Below are 20436 nucleotides of genomic sequence, written 5' to 3'. Positions count from 1 at the left end.
GGACATTTATTCGTCTTTGGTCATCCTAGGCCCTTGACACACTCTTTCTATTTAGGAGGAATTGCCCATTCTACCAATTTCTACCTTCCCAAGAAAAAAGACAAAACTCTCCTTCTTTCTTAGCTTACCTTGTAGCCAGGGAGCAGGTATATGACCTAAGCTCACCAATCAGATGCACCCATAGGAACATAGATTGGCATAGATGTGACAGAGTAGATGCCTTGCAGAACTCAGCTACCTAGGTGGCAAGAGACCTCCACTTCTGGATGCAGTGGTGGTAGTGGCTCTAGCGATGCAGCAATGAGAATTCTGCTGCCTGTGCCCAGTAGCCACAGTATTCACATTTTAACAGAACAGTTCTAGACTGTTAGTTGTTGTCCTTGGCAGTGCCCACAATATTCCTCAATACATTAATTTTCCATGAAATTTCAAGAGTGGACGTCTGTCATTTAAAACAAAACCCAGATGAATAACAAGAATTCAGCATTTACTATTGATATTTCACATGCATTTTTTACTAGGTTAAAATCCCCTAAACCAAGATGGTATAATATGAGAACTATGATAATACCTGACAATGGCAAAGACTTGTAGAATCTTAAAAATTGTCCTTCTGATCAGCCACTGGGAAGGGGAATCCAGAACTTATAATTGTCTATGCTAGTCAGCTAAAGCCCTAACTATAAAAACACAGAATTTTTAACATTGTTAAGTGCAACATGTAACTAAGAGAATGGGAGTGTGTGTGTGTGTGTGTGTGTGTGTGTGTGTTTATGTGTATGTGTGTGCGCACGCGCGTGCATGCACCTGCTTTCTGAACTGGCAGTGAGATTGAAGATCCTTGGGTGACTTTTAAAGAAGTTATAAGCCTGTGACACAAAGAACTTAAAAAAATGATGGCAGATTCTTGATTATAGCAGTGCCACTGAGCAACCCTTTAACTTAATATTTTAGGTGAAAAGTAACATTTAGACAGGTTATTTTTCCAGCACTGGATTTCAAGGTCAAATATATTTCTTCTCGTTGTTTTGGAAGTGCCTACATTGAAAACAAAATGAGAAAAGACACGTAAATGTATTTTTTATGATGGAATTCTGGATCTTAAAAAAGTAGATGTTGAAGCAATTTGAAGTTGTTACTACAACAGTGACAAAACCTAGTTATTTTCCGTGCTGTAAACGCTCCATACAGAAACAGAATAATTACCTGGGACAGTGTTATAAAAGGAATGACCCAGATGCACTTTGGATTTTGCAGTCTCCTTGTGAATTCTGCTCAGCTGTCTATGTAAAGGATTACAACATTGTGTACTTAATCATCAGCAGATGTAAGCTTCCAGAAGAAAAACTGTCCCATAGATTTTAGCACACTCTGACATGAAGGGAAGGTTAATTCCCAGAATCTAACTGTATTAACATCCCAGATAGGGTCAAGGAATAGAGTAGTCAGTGGTTAGTGTCCTAGTACTATATATGTTATTCTGAGAGAATCAATTCACAAACAAGGACTGAATTCCAGTTTATAATAGCGATGACACCTTACATTCGGATAGTACTTCAATAAACTTTCATACATAATATTTTAACTGATACAATGCAAAGGCAATATAGCAGAAATGAAATGTACAAGTAGCAGAGAAGGGACATGACAGAATTCATTTGCTTTTGACTTTGCATTGCTTTTGGCAATTCTGCATGGCATCATTTTAAGGAGACCCCTTATTGTTATCCTAAGCAGTTGTTTCCTTTGGATTATCTTTTATGTCTTAGTCCCTTTAATTCAACCCAGTTCATTCCATGGATAATGACTGCTCTCAGCTCTCAACTTTCCATCCTCAGAAATAATACAAATCACTTCCTTTTTGCTCATTCTCATCCGATGATCCATCCTTGCACACTACCTAGTTCTTCAGTCTACTCTGCTCCCACCCATGCCCTGTTTTGTTCTAAGTTTCTACTCCCATTATTTACATCCCTATTTTGTCATTATAGCCATTTTCCCCCTTTATTACACATTAAAATTGTGATTTTCTATCCATTTTCTTATTTGCTTGTTTCCCCCACTGCACTTTTATAAGCTCCATAACAGTAGTCAGCCAGTTAATTTCTTTCATTACTATAGGTGTATTTATCACCAGAGTGTCTAACATACAGAAGTAAGATAAGTGTAACTTTCATTGTAAATGAATAACTAAATTTATGGTAGCAGTTAACCACTTGTAAAAAAAATTAAATTTAAATCTTAACTCATATCTTAAAAAAATACAAATGAATTAAAGATTTTGAAATTAAAAAAGGAAATTAGAAAATCTTCCAAGTTAGATATTAGTAAATATTTTAAAACTTTGGTGTATCTTTTCTTAGTCATATTTCTTCCTCCTTCATCTCTTCCGTCATTTAATCTCCCCCTCCTCCTTCTACTCCTCTTTTTGGTCTATTTTTAGAATGAAAACATAAAAAAATCATACACATTTCTTATCTTTAAAAAATACAAAGACAATCAAGGAAACGAAAGTCCATTCGTGTTCCCAGGCTGGGGGTCTAATCAGAGCTACAGTTGCTGGCCTGCAATGTGGGATCTGAGGTGCGTCTGTGACCTACACCACAGCTCACAGCAACGTGGGATCCTGAACCCACTGAGCAAGGCCGGGAGTTGAACGCATGTCCTCATGGATACTAGTCAGATTCATTGCTGATGAGCCACATGGGAAATTCTCTTTCTGCTTGTTTTTCATTTGAGAAAAGCATCACATATATAGGCCAGAAGCTGGAATTATCTAGGAAAATACTGACAAATTTTATGTGTATCATTTAAAGTCATCTACACATCAAATCCATTGTAAACAAAAGTCAAAAGACAAATGATGAACTTGAAAAAATACTTTTGAGTCATGTTGCAACCATTACGATCTGTGGTGGGTTAAAGATGGCAACATGTTCATCACCCCTTCATTGAGAGAGAGTTTATTCCTTATTCTCTTGAATCTGGGTCAGCTCTATGACTGCTTAACTAGAGATAGCGGCAGAAGTAACAGTGTGCCAGCTTAGACCTAGGCCTTAATAAGTGTTGAGTTCTACTTGTGCGGTTCGGGGACTACTGGCTTTCTATGCAAGACGTGTAAGTACTTACCTGGAGAAGAGTATGTGAGGAAACCACATGCAGAAGCCATGTGGAAAGGAGAGGCCCTGAGACTTGGCATGAAAAGAGAGAGAAGGCCAGCCATCTGACTGTCCCATTCCAGACTCTAAATGAGAGGGATCCCAAGCAAAACTAGCTGGAGAATTATCCAGTCAGCCCCAGAACCAGCGGACATAATAAAATGATTGACATTTAAGGCAGCAGTCAACAACTACAATGGTTGTAGTAGGTAGCTGAATCAGTCCATTCAAGCTCCTATAAAAAATACATGATAGCCTGGGTGGCTTATAAACAACTACAATTTCCACAGTTCTGGCGACTGGGAGGTACAAAATCAGATTTGGTGTCAGGTGAGGGCCCATTTCCTTGTCCATAAACTGTGCCTTCTAGCTATCACTTCAGATCGTGGAAAGGATTGGGGAGCTCTGTGGGTCTTTTTTATAAGAGCACTCATCTCACTCATGAGTGTTCCACTCATGTAACCTGATCATCTTACAAATCAATTTGGCATTAGATTTCAACATAGGAGGTTTGAGGGGACACAAACATTCGGTCTAAAGCAGTAGCTAAAAGTGCTACTATAGTGAAAAACCTAAAACATGTGGCATTGGCCTTGCTACTGGGATTAGGAGTCAAAGCTGGAAGGACCTCAAGGAGGCTGTAAAAGTTGGTCTGATCATAAACTTAATTGTATTCCCAACCTAGTGTTCAAAAAATGGTATAGATGCTAAATAAATATCTGATTAATAAACAGATGAGGTCTTATAAGCTAGTAAAACAAACACCCCAGTTTAAAAATGGGCAAAGAGTAAATGGGATTTTCACCCAGAACAAAAAAATCCAGTAAGAACATAAAAACTTGCTTAATCTCAATAATATTCAAATTTAAATATGCAAATTAAAACAGTACCTTGGCTGGCTATTTATTTTACCTCTCAAACTTGCCAGAGTAAAATAGAATGATAGTAGGAAGGCATGCACTCCTGCATTTGCTAGTGTAAGTGGACATCAGTCAAAGTTTTTGGAGTGCAGTTGGCAGTATGTACTAAATGCCTCAAAAACGCATATACCTTTTAACCCAACAATTTAAAGTTTAGACAGTTTTCCTGAGAGCATAATTAAGAATTACACATTAGGAGTTCCCGTCGTGGCGCAGTGGTTAACAAATCTGACTAGGAACCATGAGGTTGAGGGTTCGGTCCCTGCCCTTGCTCAGTGGGTTAACGATCTGGCGTTGCCGTGAGCTGTGGTGTAGGTTGCAGACGCGGCTCGGATCCCGCGTTGCTGTGGCTCTGGCGTAGGCCGGTGGCTACAGCTCCAATTCAACCCCTAGCCTGGGAACCTCCATATGCCGCGGGAGCGGCCCAAGAAATAGCAACAACAACAACAACAACAAAAAGACAAAAGACAAAAAAAAAAGAATTACACATTAGCCATAAAGATGACCTTAATGCAATATTTTTATTATAATAAAAATTATGATTGTCTGACTCAAGATGAATTAAGTTGTGGCATAGCAAAAAATTGTATTTATGGCTTGAAAAGATGTTCATAATACATTTCTGAGTAATAAAAACCAGGTAACATAATGGTGGTATGATTATGATGGCATGATCTCATGTTTATTAAAGCATATTTGATATATAACATAATATGATATATGCATATATAACCTTAAAATTTTTTCATATACATGGAATATATATCCTGATATGTGTTAGACTCCATATTACGCAGGTAGCAGATCATTCAGAGCTTTAGTTCCTAATAGAAATTTGGTTATTTCCTTTTCAACACCATGGAGCTATTGCAAGATTTTATTTTTTTTCTTTTAGGGCCATACCTGCGCCATAGGGAAGTTCCCAGGCTAGGGGGCAAATCAGAGCTGCAGCTGCTAGTCTACACCACAACCACAGCAACGTGACCTACACTGCAGTTTGTGGTAATGAAGGATCCTTAATCCTTAACTGAGCTAGGCCAGGGATTGAACGCTCATTCTCATGGATACTAGTCGCGTTTGTTAACAGCAGAGCCACGAAGGGAACTCCAGAAATGGTTTATTAACAGATCTGGCTATTGACAGACTTGTTGAGTGGAAGAAGTTGGAATAGCCTTGCCCTTTGGGATCTTGCCGCCGGTTTATTTATTTTGTTTCTCCCTTCAACTTATCCCTCTGGCAGCACACTTGTTTCTAACTTTCCCCTTCCTAATTTCGTTTCATTGGAGAGGGCATTGTGATCCAATTTGTCTCATTAACCTGTGCTAGCAGGTGAATAGTGCTTACGTGTTATCCCGTCCTGTTGTGCATTCACATACAACAATTAAGAAATGTTCAGGTTCTTATTATTCACTTAAATATTTAGTGAACATCTATTATATTTTAGGTGCTGGGAGAAAAGTAAAGGACAGTCTATAAGATTTTAATACTATCTTATAGACTAAGATATATTGATTCAATGTGATGGTGTGCAAATCTAAGAAGAATTTCTCTCCAATTAACCTCTTGTTTATGGTGCTAATTTTTTTCTCTTTCCCCCTTCCACACTCTCTCTCTTTATTTTTATTATTTATTCCCCAATGTGTCATGGGAAAGACTAGAGGTATTGAGGTATTGCAGTTTTCTGCAACCCTTAGTAGTGGGCTAAGGTAATTTTAGTTGGCGTCCCAATTGATCACTCTGATTACTAACTTTATCTCTTCTCTCTAGAGGGAAATATTTGAATTCCTAAGACCTTATCAAGATCTTCTTAATTTTAGGCTATTTTTCCTTTGTTGATTAGTTCTTTCTTCTCTACTCATTTCCACCTAACAAATAAACCTCACTTAAGACCTTAATTTGAGTTTCTCAGGGAGCTAGTATATGGGCAAGAGTTCCAAATGTCAGTGTTTTAACCCAGATTGAGAATTTTATGATGGGAGTTCCTATCATGGAACAGCAGAAACAAATCGGACTAGAACCATGAGGTTGTGGGTTTGATCCCTGGCCTCACTCAGTGGGTTATGGATCTGGCATTGCTATGAGCTGTGGTGTAGGTTGAAGACGCGGCTAAGATCCACGGTGCTGTGGCTCTGGCGTAGGCTGGCAGCTGTAGCTCCGATTTGACCCCTAGCCTGGGAACCTCCAAATGCTGCGGTGAGGCCCTAAAAAGCAAAAAAAAAGAAAAAAAAACCTTATGATGAAATTTAGGATACCCTAATAGTGCCAACTAATGAGAAAGATTCACATCAAGAAAGCACTCCAATTGTCTAAACTTCCTAAGACTGCTCCTAGAAACAAATAAAAGTGATACTGGTTAAAAAAACAAAAAACAAAAACAAACAAAAAAACTAATTAAGAAGCCTCTGTATCTTTTGTAGGATAGATATATGGTCAGACCATTCAAAGTGACTGTTCTCCTGCTCTCTACATCACCTGCTTGACCAGGCCCTACTTCACGCACATGACTATCCAGTCCTCTTAGTTATAATTAGTCCCTGATAACTGAGGAGCTCATCAGACATCAACTTCGCCCTATAAATGGCAGTGTTCTTCTCCCCCGAGGAGTGAAGGCTGCCGTCCCATCTGGCTTGCCCTCTGTTGTACACATGGTATGTCGCCCCAGGATCCTTTGTGTAGACACCATTGGTGTCTCCATCACTGTCTCTGGGTAACTACAAGCCTTGAAGCCCCAACAACAGAACAGTAAAGGACTAGAAGGATCACCAGGCAGTAGTTCTCCAAGGGGACAGTACTGCCTGTTGAGGGCATTATGGTTGTGACAGTGCCTGGATTTGCTCCTGGCATTCAGTACTAGGGCCCCAGAATGCCCACGATGTATCAGTGCTTTGGTAAGCAGCACTGTCAGTTCATTCTTTTGGCAAGGGGAAGGAAACACAGGGTGGAATATTTCCCCCAAGGTCATATGCCCACTCAATGCCAGAGCTAGGGATAGAACTTAGGTTACAGACCTGGGTCCTTGGACTCTTTAATCAATAGAAATTGATGAGGCCAAATGAGAATTTCAGGCAAGATTTTTATTGGGACTTGTGCTGCAGCACCAGGGAATGAAAATAAGAAACAGGTATCTCTGCCCATTCCCCAAGGAGGGCAGGCTGATCCTATAAGTTGGGGATGAGGGGAGGGGTGGGTCATCGGTGGCTTAGGTGGAACGCTCACCCCTTGATAGTGCTGTGCTCAAGCATCATGCAGAGAGCCCTGCTTTTGCTCCCTGCACCTCAGAAGTGGCATTTGGTTTGTGGCCTTTTCATATCGTGTTGTGCATAATTGCAGTTTTCCCCATTGACAAGAGTTTCTTCAAGGTTCAAAACTTTTGTTCTCTTCAGATGTTATTTCTCACACTGTAAATCATTCTTTGGGGTGGTTTTCATTATCATTTCAAAATCAGCCACATTATTCTGTAGATGTAATTTTTTTGGGGGGAGGCAGTAATTATGTTGCTTATTCCCTCAAAAATGTCTTATTAAACTTGATTTCTGTTTTGTTTCCCTATTTGATCCAAATAACTTTTAAGTTAGAAAACCAAGCCTACCTTTAAATGTATTAAACGTGCTGTTTTTAAGCATTGGAAGAAATGAATGTACAGTTCTCATTCAACTCATAATATTCAGTGCAAGTATATTATGTGCCAGGTGTGTTAGGATCTATGAGTACAGGAGGTAGAATGTTAAAAGGAAAAAAAAAACAACAAAAACTAATCCCTCCACCCATGACACATGAGAAGGTGAGTCCAGTGTAGTGGTTGCAGTGATATGATATAGTGACCTAAGTGAGTGTCAAGAAAGGGAACTTAACCCCAATGTGGGTAGTTAGGTCCTTCTGGAGGGCTGATTTCCAAGTTGAGTTTTGAAGGATAGTAGGTGATAATCAGACAAATGGTAGTAAGGAGGGGTTAAGGGTAAGAAGAACAGGAAATGGAAATCTAGTCAAAGAGAACAGCATCTGCAAATCTTGGTTTGCACAGGGAAATGTGTCACAACTGAGGAGCAAAATAATGTAGTTTGGCAGAAATAGAGATAGGCATTTTTGTCAGTTGTGAAATGGAAATGGACGGGATAAAGAGGCAAGGATGAGACTGGGCGAGGCAGATCTTAATAAGCCAGGCCAAGGAGTGTGGGGTTTTTTGTTGTTGTTGTTTGTTTTTGTCTTTTTAGGGCTGCACCCTTGGCATATGGAAGTTCCCAGGCTAGGGGTCGATTCGGAACTGTAGTCCCCAGCCTACACCACAGCCACAGCAACTCAGGATCTGAGCCACATCTGCAACCTCCTCCATAGCTCTCGGTGACACTGGATCCTTAACCCACTGAGCCAGGCCAGGGATCGAAAATGCATCCTCATGGATGCTAGTCAGATTCATTTCTGCTGAGCCACTACGGGAACTCCTAGAGTGTGGGTTTTATCTTGAGGCAAATAAGTAATTTTGAACAGTTTTAAGAAGAGAATTGGTAATTCCAAAAGTGGAATTTTCAATAAATAATCAGCTTCCAAAAATTAGACCTTCATAGGACAACACTCATTAGATGCAGAGACTATAGTCTGACATTCTTGAAATTCATCACATCCGCTCCCAGTGATGTTGTAAGCATGTTTCTGATCCTGGACCAAGTTTGGCACAGAGCCTATCCTCCCTTTTGTACTTAGCGACAAGCCCCTCTCCCCAGCCAATACTGCTAATTAGTGCTCATCAGTCATGGGGACAGATGTTGTCATAATAAAGAATGAGAAGACATTAGTTCAGAGTACAAAAGGACAGCATCAAAGAGGGGGGATTTATTGCATTACCCCACACACAACATAATTAAATATTAATGAACAATGTCACTTTTCGTGTCATTACCAAGCTTTTGTTTTGCAAAGATAATGCACCAAACCAAAAGGTATGATACATGGTGCTACTTCTGAGTGTATGTTGGAGATGTAATTAACAATATTTTTGGGAAAAAAAAGTGCTTTCACAAATGGCTAAAGAATATATGGCTAAAAAGTGTCCACTGGAGATACATGCAATAATTAAAGAGGGTTTTTGAGTGCTGACTAAGGAATGTTGTTTATATGTAGCAATAGTAGCACTTTATTGGTATTCTTCTGTATTAAAGCAGCAGGCATATTCACATATTTATTTTGGAGGAGCTGTGGAATTTCAATACTGATAAACAAGTGAAAAGTCAGTTTTAGCCTTAATAAAATAGCAGTGCAACAATCTTCAGAAGATTGACTATGAAAAAAAGTAGTAAACGTGGCAGTAGTGAAAGAGTAAACATTTTCTCAAGATAGAAGAGCTTTGTACTTATTTAAATCACATGGCATGGAGACAGGCAGCACAAGATTAAAGATACTGGAGAAGAGAAAACAAATAGAATGTTTATTTTTTCTGAGATAAGAAAGAATGAAAGCAAATGAGACATGGGAATATAAAGATAAATAGAGGAGAAACAGAAAAATCATTGTTTATTTGTACTCCTTTATTTTCTAAAATAATTTGAGGCAGCTTACAAAAAAGGATAGAGGAATAATAAAACTTATTAAGCAGAAAAAAAAGGACTTAGAAAGGAGGAAGAAGCAAATATAATAACCATGAGAGCTAATATCCTTGGACTGATAGGGTATCAGATATGGCTCTGAAGTTTTTGGCAATCAGAGCAAAGGGGAAATGTGATATATTTCTAGTTACCTGTTGCTGCACAAGAAGCCACCTCAAAACAGTGACTTAGAACATTAACAATTGTTTATTATTATTTCATGGTTCTTTGAGCTGCTTATAGTTTAGCAGAGAGGTTCTGGCTCTTGGTGTCTCATGCAATTGTAACCAGTGGGTGGGGCTTGACTCATATGAAGACCAGTTCATTTACTTACCTGGTCTGGGAAGACCTTGGAACAGCCAGGGCTCCTCAGGCATCTCCATCTCATCTCTCTAGGAAGGCAGCTTTAGGATAGTTCCAAAGGCACATGGTCCAAAGAGAGACATATAGAAACTGTATTCCCTTTATGACCTAGCCTGGGAAGTCACTCAGTATCAATTCCTCTGCAGTTTTTTAGAAGCAAATCTGTAAGGCTGATTTGTTTTCAAGGGGAAGGGAATTAGAATTGACTTCCCTTTTCTTTTTCTTTCTTTTTTTTTTTTTTTTTTTTTTTTTTGCTTTTTAGGGCCACACCTGCGGCATATGGTGGTTCTCAGGCTAGGGGTTGAATCAGGATCCATTAGGGCCAAAAGTTTTTTGCTTTTTAGGGCCACACCTGTGGCCTATGGAGGTTCCCAGGCTAAGGGTTGAATCAGAGCTGTAGCCACTGGCCTACACCACAGCCACAGCCACAGCCACAGCAATGCCAGATCCGAGCCTCATCTGCAACCTACACTACAGCTCAAGGCAACGCCAGATGCTTAACCCACTGAGCGAGGCCAGGGATCGAACCTGTGTCCTCATGGATACTAGTCAGATTAGTTTCCGCTGAGCCATGATGGGAATTCCAAGACTTCTCTTTTTGGAGAGAGGAAATGCCAGGTAATCTGTAACATGTTTTAAAACTACCACATGATATAACATGTTTTCCATCATCAAAAAGTTAGTAGTGGAGTTCCTGTTGTGGCTCAGTGGGTTAAGAACCTGCCTAGTATCCATGAGGATGTGGGTTTGATCCCTAGCCTTGCTCGGTAGATTAATGATCCACTGAGCTGTGGTGTAGTTTCCATGTGCAGTTCGGATCTGGTGTTGCCACTGCTATGGTACAGGCTGGCAGCTGCAGCTCCAGTTCAGCCCCCTAGCCTGGGAACTTCCATATGCCATGGGTGCAGCCCTAAAAAGAAAAAAAAAGTATCAGTTTTTCAGGCTCCTTTCTGATGTTGTCAATTTTTTGTTTTAGATGAAGTAAGGTGCGAGGCCATCAAGCATAAGAGTAGAGATGAAAGGAAGATGAGGTTAAGGAGAAAGGTATGTGCTTGAAATATCTCTTCATGGGATCATATAGCTGCAGTGCAGAAGATCCTTGCTTCTCAAAGTGTGGACCTAGGACCAGCAGCATGTGCACACTGATTACTTGTTCCACCTCAGATTTTCTGAATCAGAATGGCATCTTAACAAAACCATGGAGGATTCCTACACAGAAAAGCACTGCTGAAGAGGTGGAAAAGAATTGTTGGGTGGTGAGGAGGGTCTCATTGCTATATACACACTTAGAGCAGGCCATGTGTCCTCTTTTATGGAACAGGAACAGAATATGACTGGGATAGGAAAATTATTACATGGTATACCATTCCTCTGAGGTTAGGAAATCCACATTCATTGACCAGGATGTCAAGGATGGGTGCTGGTTACTTAGGTGGAACTGAAATGGAATACAATCTAAATGGGTTGGGGAGAGGATGGGTACACTTGGAGGATGAAGGCTGGAATAATGCTGGAGAGCCGATATTGCAGACCGATGAACAATGGTATCCAAAGAAATAATGGCTAGAAGGGGAAGATACCAAGTTCAGAAATAGATAAACATTGTTTTGGTGCACCAGAATTGTATTGTATGGAATGTTATCTGGAGGAAGTAGATTTTTGACTAAGACAATCACTTTGTTTTACAGAAACATCTGCAATAATGATGTGTGTTATCCTGATAAACATACTGTATATGTAGTTAAGGGCAGAGAACCAACAGATAGGATCAAATATTAGCAAATTGTAGCTCATCATCACTGATATGTCATACTGTCTTTTACGTGTGGTTTGTATTAAGAGTTAGGGCCTAGGAATTCCCATCGTGGCGCAGTGGTTAACGAATCCAACTAGGAACCATGAGGTTTCGGATTCGATCCCTGCCCCTGCTCAGTGGGTTAATGATCCGGCGTTGCCATGAGCTGTGGTGTAGGTCACAGAAGCGGCTCTGATCCCGCGTTGCTGTGGCTCTGGTGTAGGCTGGCAGCTATAGCTCCGATTCAACCCCTAGCCTGGGAATCTCCATATGCCTCGGGAGCAGCCCAAGAAATGGCAAAAAGACAAAAAAAAAAAAAAAAAAAGTTAGGGCCTAGAGAATGTTAAGCTTCTTGGAGAAGTGGCTGATACCACTTCTGAGCCAGAAAAGGTGTAAAATGTGTCTGGGCTATCTTGTTACATTGAAAGACAAGGAAGCTATTATAGATGACTGGGTTCATGTCAAATGGACACCAAAGCCAATTTGAAGGGGTTGCACTTGCCAAAGATGGGATAATATTAGCAACAAAAAAGAATAATAATGATAATGGATTGAGATACATCAAATATATTAAAACCCATTAGTTCTTAATGATACTCACACACAAAAAAAACCCTCTCATTAGTCATCTTCAGAAGATGCTATGAAACCAGCTCTTTATGCTGAAAACTGGTAAATGAAGTAAAACAATCCAGCTTTTATATTGCATTTCTTGTACAAATAGTATTTAAGGGTGCCAAATAGTTAATTTGGCAAAGACTTTTTAAAAGAATTTCAATGAATAAATATGGAAGCAATGGTGGAATTCGAATATCACCGTTGAACTCCTAATGAAATAATGGATTTAGGCCATGATCATTAATGGCTCTTAAAACCATTAGGTGAATTGCTGATGGGGAGCTTTATAATGTTGGATCAGGCTGACAACAGCAAACCTACTGCCCAGTCTTAATGTCACAAAAAAAGAAAGATCTAGACATTATGTTTCTCCTAATGGAATCCACAACACTCCTATAAAATACTCATGCTACACACCAGGGCTGAATCTGGTCAAGATTTTAGCTTTCCAGACAATATAGGAGACAGAAGAATGTGTGAAAAGTCTCCATAAGGAGGCGATAAGCAAAGTTTAGATAGTGAGAATCCACATTCTTCAGCAAATAAATTGTGAGGAAAGGAAAACAGTGAGAGAAAATTTCTACATTAAAAGATGTACAAGAGGAGTTCCCTTTGTGGCTCAGTGGTTAAGGAGCCAGACTAGGATCCATGAGGATGCAGATTTGATCCCTGGCCTCGCTCGGTAGCTCAGGGATCCGGTGTTGCTGTGGCTGTGGTGTAAGACAGGAGCTGTAGCTCTGATTCAGCCCCTTGCCTGGGAACTTCCATATGCCATGGGTAGGGCCCTAAACAGACCAAAAAAAAAAAAAAAAAAAAAGACAACAGATGTTTAAGAAACTTTGGGTTTCAGTTTGACTTGTAAAGAACTAGGAAATCATCATTCCAATTCTTACAATAAGAAAAAAAATGCCACCACCACCACCACCAACAAAAACCCAACCCATCAGAGACCTAGGTAAGAGGGCAAGTGCCCTCTTCAAAATCTGAAGATGGGTGAATACAGAGAATCTCAGCTGAAACTACTGGAGCTGTAAGCACATAGAAACACTTAAATGGCAATTTTGATGAATCCCAGGAGGCTGAGTGTTGGCTAGGTTGAGAGAGAGAAACTACCTGTGTCCCAGGCTTGGGCATCCATCCATGTATTTAGGAAGGGTTTTACCTCCAGAAACCTACTGGGTATAAATCTGAGAATAATTCCATTTTTGTCGGGGAGAAGAAAAAGTAACCATTTGAAATACTCCCAGAGTGAACTCCATGACAAAGGCCTACCCTCCTTAATTTAAGCAAGGGACAGTCCTTTATCATAGTCTAATCTGACCTAGGGGCAGGAGTGATAGCTAACTCTAGCCCCTCTAGGTTTTCTGTCTCACCTAAAATGAGGGAAAAAAGGTTAAGAAAGTTTTGGGAAGGGGATGGCCCAGAGATAGAAGCCCACTAAAGACCTGAGATATACGTTTACATCACACTTCCCCCACTCACACCTTACCACCACATCAGTAGGGCTTCAGTATAATGATGATGAATTACAAATTAGAGCTGCAAGATACAGATTCAGTTTTAGAAATCACACTTAAACCCCCAAATAAGAGACTAGAGGCAGGGGAAACAAGGACACTAGAGGAAACCAAATCTTTGGCATAAATAGCTACAGCAGACTTTAAATACAGCCCAGCTCCTCCCTAGATCAAAACATCACAGTAAAGGCAGGTTTATTTCAGTTCCCATTACTTGGTATATCATGTCCTTCTTTTAATGAGAGCTTGCAAGATGTGCTTAAAAGACAAGAAAAAGAACAGTCTGAATATAGCAAGCATCAAAACTAGGCTCAGACATGACACCAATTTTAGAATGAACAGATACGGAGTTTCAAATAACTTAGATTAATTGATTAATATGTCAATTTAATGCTCCAGTGGAAAAAGAAGACAACATGCAAAAAAAGATGAGTAACGTTAAGTCAGAGACATAGGAGCTCTAAGTAAAAATCAAAAGGAAATACTAAAATCAAAATCACTGTAACAGAAATGAACCTTGCATGAGCTTATTCAGACTAGACATGGCCAAGGAAAAAGATTAGTGAGCTTGAAGATATATCAGTAAAATTTCCCAAACTGAAATTCAAGAAAAAGAATAATAATGAAGAACAAAATGTCCAAGAACTATGAGACAGTTACAAAAAATTTAATGTATGCATAATTGCAATACTAGAAGGAAAAGAAAGAGGAGCATAAAATGGTTGAGGATTTTCCAAACTTGATGATATAAAACAAATCACCACAGATCCAGGAAACTTAAAGAACATCAAGAAGGATAACTATCAAAAAATAGCCATATCATATTCAAATGGCCTGAAATCAAAGACAAAGAGAAGTTTTTGAAAAAATTCAGAGGACAACACACCTTACTGTTAAAAAGCAATAAGAATTACAGTGAAATTCTTGGCAGAAACCATGCAGATGAGAAGAGAGTGGAGTAATAAAGTGTTGACTGTATAAAAAAAAAAACAATCTAAAAGTCTATATTCATCAAAAGTGAAGGACAAATACTTTCTTAGAAAAATTAAAACTGTGGAAATTTATCACTAGTAGACCTGCCCTGCGAGAACTGTAAATAACTACTTCAGAAGAAGGGAAAATTATATAGGTCAGAAACTCAGATCCACATAAAGAGAATATCAGAGAAGGGCTAAATGAAGATAAAATCAAGTATTTTTAGTTTTCTTATTCTTAGTCTAACAGCTGTTCAAGGTAATAATTGTAACGAATGTACCTGGATAAGCAAAATGAATGGCAGCAATGTTATAAGAGATAAGGAGCACAAGCTAAGGATTGTTGGCGCCACCAGAAGCTAGAGGAGGCAAGGAATGGATTTTTCCACCCGCACAGGGAGCACAGCTTGGTAAACACTTTGTTTTTGGCATCCAGAACTGTGAGAGAATAAATGCCTGTTGTTTTAAGTCATCAACTTAAGAGTAATCTGTTGTAATAGCCCTGGAAAACTAATAGAGCCAACTGAAAGAATGCTCCATGGCCAAGGCTATAACAAAACTGAGTAACAGAATAAAACAAGTAGCATTGGGTTATAATCCACAGTATAAATAAATATTTGTGAACATTGCATCCTGATATATATATGAGAAGAGACAAATCTCTCATACAGAAGAATTTCAGATAAACTATGTAAATACTCCCCACCCCCTAAGGAGGTAGAGCACGGGCTGTGCGGACTTCCTTCCAAAGAGTACGTATGGAAGGAGGAAGAAGGAGTAACTTTACAAACACTGCTTCAACCAGGTGATTAGGGCCAGCATGAGCTCATAAATCACATCAACAGTATGTACTCTTGATATAATGAATATGGCACTTTACCTCTGTTAACTTATTCCTCAAAATACATAACTCCTGCCTAATCATGATAAAAAGATATCAGATAACTTCTAATGGAGGGGCATCCTAAAACACACCCAACAAGTACTTCTCAAAATCATCAGAGATGATCAAAACAAAAGTCTGAGATGTTGAACATCTTTTCATGTGTTTCTCGGCCACATGTATGTCTTCTTTGGAGAACTGTCTGTTTAGATCTTCTGCCCATTTTTTGATGGGGTTGTTTGTTTTTTTGGTATGGAGCTGCAGAAGTTGTTTATAAATTTTGGAGATTAATCCCTTGTCCATCGATTCACTTGCAAAGATTTTCTCCCATTCTGTGGGTTGTCTTTTCGTGTTGTTTAGGGTTTCCTTTGCTGTGCAGAAACTTTTCAGTTTGATTAGGTCCCATTTGTTTATTTTTCTTTTTATTGTCAATACTCTAAGAGGTGGATCTGAGAAGATGTTGCTGTCTGAGATACCACCTTACACCAGCCAGAATGGCCATCATCCAAAAGTCTACAAACAAGAAGTGCTGGAGAGGTTGTGGAGAAAAAGGAACACTAGTACACTGTTGGTGGGATTGTAAATTGGTGCAACCACTGTGGAAAGCAGTATGGAGATTCCTCAGAAAACTAAACGTAGAACTACCATTTGACCCAGCAATCCCACTCCTGGGCACCTATCCAGAGAAAACCATGTCTCGCAAAGACACATGTACTCCAATGTTCATTGCAGCACTATTTACAATAGCCAAGACGTGGAAACAACCTAAATGTCCATTGACAGAGGAGTGGATCAAGAAGAGGTGGTACATATACACAATGGAATATTACTCAGCCATTAAAAAGAATGAAATACCGGCATTTTTAGCAACATGGATGGACCTAGAAACTATCATGCTAAGTGAAGTCAGCCATACAATGAGACACCAACATCAAATGCTTTCACTAACATGTGGAATCCGAAAAAAAAGACTGAACTTCTTTGCAGAACAGATGCTGACTCACAGACATTAAAAAACTTATGGTCTCCAGAGGAGACAGTTTGGGGGGTGGGGGGATATGCTTGGGCTGTGGGACGGAAATCCTGTGAAATCAGATTGTTATGATCATTATACAACTAAATAAATAAATAAATAAATAAAATGTAAAAAAAAAAAAAAAAACCAAAAGAAGTGTGAGAGACTGTTACAGCCACGATGAACAGTTTTTGTTTAGCGTATCCCCTCCCCCTTTTTTTAACATTTGCTACTTAAAAAAACAATGCTCTGTTAATTATACCATTTGGCTCATGCCAATTTGGATTTATTTTGACCTCTTTTGTTATAGAGTATAGGTCACACGTTTCTGTTTCTTTGCACATCTGCTGAGTTTCTGCTGGGTTCCTGACATTATGAGTGATACGTAGTAGACATATGGAAGATTGACTTTTATTCTAGTTAACAGTTAATTTTTCTGAACTCAAGCTCCATACTTTGTCCATCTGCAGTCACTGTCATTTACTTCAGGTCTGGAGTTTCCAGCCTTCTCCCCCACCCCCAACTAGTTCCTCCTCTGGTCTCCCCTGTGAATATTAGTTTACCCAAATTTCAGAGCAATATTGGTTGCATATTTTGGGACTCATGCCCTATGTGGCTCTTCCCTTCCAAACTCTTCTCTGTAGTTTTCTCTTTGCTTTCCAAACCCTGAACTCTGGCCTTTGTTGTTTCGGTGCAGTAAGGCATTGGTATTGTGCTGCCATGTGGTGCTGGGCAGATTGGGATTGTCCTCAGGCAAATTCCTCAGTCTCACCAGGTACAGTTCCTGTTTTTCCAGAGTAGGCATCTTTCCAGTTTCTATCTGCTTTGGGTTGTTCTCTGGAGTCTCCAAAAGGATTTTCTCCTTCATTAATCCTGTTCAAATTTTAAAACTTTAACTTGTGGGTAGTTTCATCTATCAAGCTACTCCACCATTAACAGATGGAAGACTCAGTCAATGAACTCTTTTTGGAGAGTCAACAAAGTTTGACCTGGTTGAAAATGAGAACTCTGCCCTAGTTCTTGTTCATTTTTATTCCATAAACATTTAGGTAGTGCTTATGAAATATCATGACCCTTTTAAGTTCTTTGTGAATGCTAACTCATATATTTCTAAGAAACAACACCATTTGCCATTTGCCAACAGAAAAACCGAAGTGAGGTTAAATTACTTGCCCAAGTTCACACAGCTAGCAAATAAGCTATTTCCTGAATCCAGCTTACTAATTAGCCCATTCTTCTTCTACTATTAAAGAACCAAGGGTGGAGGGTCCAGCATTGTCACTTCTGTGGTCACTGAGGCAGGAGTCACTCCTGGCATGGGGACTTTTGCATGCCATGAGTGTGGCAAAACAGACAAACAAATGAGCACTACCAACAGTTGATGTGGGAATTCTGAATGTCCCTCAAATCTGCTGTAATGCTACCCTTTATAGTCTATGGGAGTAAATAAAATAGAAGACTGTATCAAGATATCCTGACTAATTTTACACATGACTTTGGTGTATCATGTTTCTTAGCCCTAGTTTACTTATCTATAAAGTAGAGTGATAATACATTAAACAGTAGTATATACTCTAGGAAGATTAGAAGACATCTCATCCACCTATGTAGTTCCTCTTTGCCTCCACTAGAGGGGGAAGTGATACCATACAGTCATGCTTAAAAGACCTGAAGAAGTATTTATTATTAAACATTTAAGTTTAGAAGTTTACTACACATTTTTATTATGTTATACTATTCATTATAAAAATATATGATATATGGAAAAGTATAAAGGAGAAGAAATACATCACTGTTGTAAATATTTTTCATTCCTTTTAGCTGCCTAACTTCTGAACCTCCTTCACTACAGACATAGAAATTCTGCTGTCCCAACATCATCTCCAGGGAGGTTATGGGCACAGGACTGAGAGTCTACCCCAGACTGGGATCTAAGACACAGAAAAACATGTGCAGAAACATTTTGAAGCAGTTGTACAGAGAAAAGGAAGTCCTGTTGAGCAGGGGAGGCTTGGAGCTAGCAAGATTAGATTATAAATTGGTATGGCTCTGTCTGCCCTTACAGATGTGAGGTTTGGACATATCCATCTTCCTAGATGTCTCTCAGATTTGTCTCCTCTCTCTTCCCATGCAACACTGACTTCATTTCTCTCCTGGACTATTGTGCCAGCTTCTTAACCTGGATCTGGTCTTCTTTCTCCAAGTTCCAGTGAATGCCAGATGGATTTTCTGTGGCCCAAATTAGATTATGTCACTCTTCTGCTTATAACATCTTAATGTCTCTCCATTTTCTTTGGAAAACATCCCATCTCTTATGTTGATTTGGAAGATATTTTCATGATTTGACCTCAGTCATCCTGCATAGACCTTTCATTCAGCCTTCCCATCTTGCACCTTATGCTTTACTCACATTTAACAGTTGGCAGTTTCACAAACTGGTCATACAATTTATTTTTGTGCATGTAAATATATTCCTTATCTTTAGACCCACAATGTCAAGTATAATGTGCATATGATAAGTATTTAATAAATATTTATTTAAATAAAAGTGAATGAACAGTACATGTTCACATGTCCTCTGAGATTGAATCAAGAGAAAGAAATTGCAAGACTCAAGCATATCCAAGAAGTGATGAAATTCAAGGTTACAATAATAGTGATAACAATAGTAATGTTATTGCTGGTACAAGTAGTAGCAATAGCTAGCTTGTATTGAGCACTGTATATGTATCAGACACTCTTGCCATAAGGTACAGTATAATATCCCTTTAATACTCACCACAGCCCTATGAGGAAGATACTATAGCCATTTAACAGAAAAGAAAACTGAGACACAGCAGAGTGTAGTTAAGTCACTTGCTTAAAATAATTGGGCTTGCCAAAGGTGGAGGCAAGATTTGAATACAATCAAACTAACACCAGAACCTCAGTTTTAATACATTGGAGCATACTGCAGGTGGAGAACTTCTGTGGTATAAAAGAAAAGATCATTGGTTTTAAAAAATTTGAGGGATTGTAATGTCAGTGTGTTAAAGAAGTATTAGTCTAGATTTTTTTAATCCATTCATTGTCTGCATTTCCCCTCTAGAAGGAAAATGCCATAGGAGAAAATGAACTTGTCTCTTTTTCACATTGAACACCAAGTCATTCGAAAGTGTTTAGCTTAGATCATAGCAGGTGCTCCATAAGTATTTATGGAAGGAAGTAAGGAAGAAAGGAGTTATAAAGGATCTGTTGGAATTACAAAAGGTCTGTTTTAAGGCACTACCCCCGTTTTACCAAATGTATGTTAAATTCTATAAGTATTTGTAACATTCTTTTCTTTTTTCATCAGTTGTCTGGCATTGTGTATGGTAGGTGTTTAATAAGTACTGAACGATTGAAGAGTGTCAGAAACATTAATGAAAGACTTGTAGATGTGCACCTTTTCAGGTTATCTCTGCCTTTCAGCATTTTTGGCACCTTTACAGCTCAATTAGTTGTAGAAAAAAATAATAGTAATACAAATGATTTTGTCCATAGAGATGCAAATTTGTTGTGTCTTGTGGAATGTAATTGATTATTGATGCATTCCATTTCAGCATTCCTTATCTGACTAAATACATGGGATCTTTGAA

Source organism: Phacochoerus africanus, chromosome 2, assembly GCF_016906955.1.
Source record: "Phacochoerus africanus isolate WHEZ1 chromosome 2, ROS_Pafr_v1, whole genome shotgun sequence".
In the NCBI taxonomy this organism is placed as follows: Eukaryota; Metazoa; Chordata; class Mammalia; order Artiodactyla; family Suidae; genus Phacochoerus; species Phacochoerus africanus.
Note: the sequence above shows the minus strand (reverse complement) of the source record.